The following is a 1,532-nucleotide window of genomic DNA, read 5'->3' on the forward strand; positions in this document are numbered from 1 at the left end:
GATGCTGTACGTCCTCACGCACCTGTTGTGGTTGACAGTTCAGTTGTTGACAGTTCACAGACTGTCAAGCAGTTACATGACGTTGCGTTCTGGTCCGCTACTAATGCACCAGTGTGAGACTCAGCTTTTATCGGACAAGGTTCCTGTAGATGAGGAAGTTGCTGTTCTCCCTCCTACTGATATTCCCTTGAGGACTCTGTCAGATGGAGAGGAGCCTTAAGCTGCTTAGCCTCCTATGGACTTTAATTAAATCATGATGATTTTTTTAAGGATCTTCGTCCAGATCTTGTAACTGCTGCTCCTCGTTCGCCTAAACGTCAGAACTTACACTAGGCCTAGCTACTTCGAAGCCGTTGTTTTTAAGCTAGTGCTCTCTCGCTCTCCTAGAGAGCGTTACGTTGGCTAGGCGACTGGTTTTTCACCAGGAGGAGTTTGGGGGATACAGCCTTTGCTTTCCCTTCTTTTAAACTGGTTTATAGAGCGAGAGTCTGATATGACACGAGAGAAGTTCTCGGCTTGGGAGTTCATGCCTCGGCCCAGATAGACTTCTCAATTCTGGTAGACTCTCCCTGGCGCCTAGCCAGGAGACGCTCCAAGTTGTTTACAGGTCAACTTCTCAGCTGTTGTCGAGCCTTTGAAGTTTTGCTGTACTATTATGTCACGCATAACAAGGCTTTCAGGGATGGTAAACGGTTCCGCCTCAGTCGCTAACCCCGTCTGTTGCCACACCTGCTCCCGTAGACCCTAAATGGGCTTTGCTGCAAGCCATGCAGTCCAAGCTGGCGTCCTTGATAGAGGACTTAAATGCGGAGAAGAACCTTCTGGCCAACAACCCTCCAACCGGTCGGTTGTGCGCCCTGTTGACGCTGAGGTAACCTACTCGCGTCTGCCAGTTGAGGTGGTTCCTCCACCGATGCGACCCAGTGTGGGTTGCCAGCCGCACGTTGACGTTAAGCGACGCTCGGAGGTGGTTGTTGACGTTCAGGACGTTCAACAACCAGCAGAGGTGACTTGTTGTGACGCAGTGCGTCAACCTCAGCAACCCGGTAGGGTGTTGACTGCACAACCCAGACGGTCTAGACAGTTTCGGGTTGACGCTGTGCTTCCTCGCGCACCCATTGTTGTTGACAGTTCACAAACTGTGCAGCAGTTCCATGATATTGCGTCCGGCTCCGTCACGCATCCACCAGTGCGACCGGATTCAGCGAGTCAGACGTTGCCCACTCCGTTGCCGTTTCCTCATCAGTTTCGGATGAGGAACCCTCTGATGAGGACGTTGCTGAACAAGACGATCAGCCCCCAGCCCTGCTATCCATCCAGAAGATGCTGAAGAAGGAACGCTGCTCAGTCAGGCTGTGGATGAGTCTGGTAGGGACGCTGTCATCCGTGGATCAATTTGTGTCACTAGGAAGACTACACCTCCGTCCTCTTCTATACCATCTAGCTTTTCACTGGAAAAAGGACAAGGCGCTAGAAGCGGTCTCGATCCCGGTTTCCGAAAAGATAAAGTCTTGTCTGACTTGGTGAAAAGA

The sequence above is a fragment of the Palaemon carinicauda genome, chromosome 1 (assembly GCF_036898095.1).
Source record: "Palaemon carinicauda isolate YSFRI2023 chromosome 1, ASM3689809v2, whole genome shotgun sequence".
NCBI lineage: Eukaryota > Metazoa > Arthropoda > Malacostraca > Decapoda > Palaemonidae > Palaemon > Palaemon carinicauda.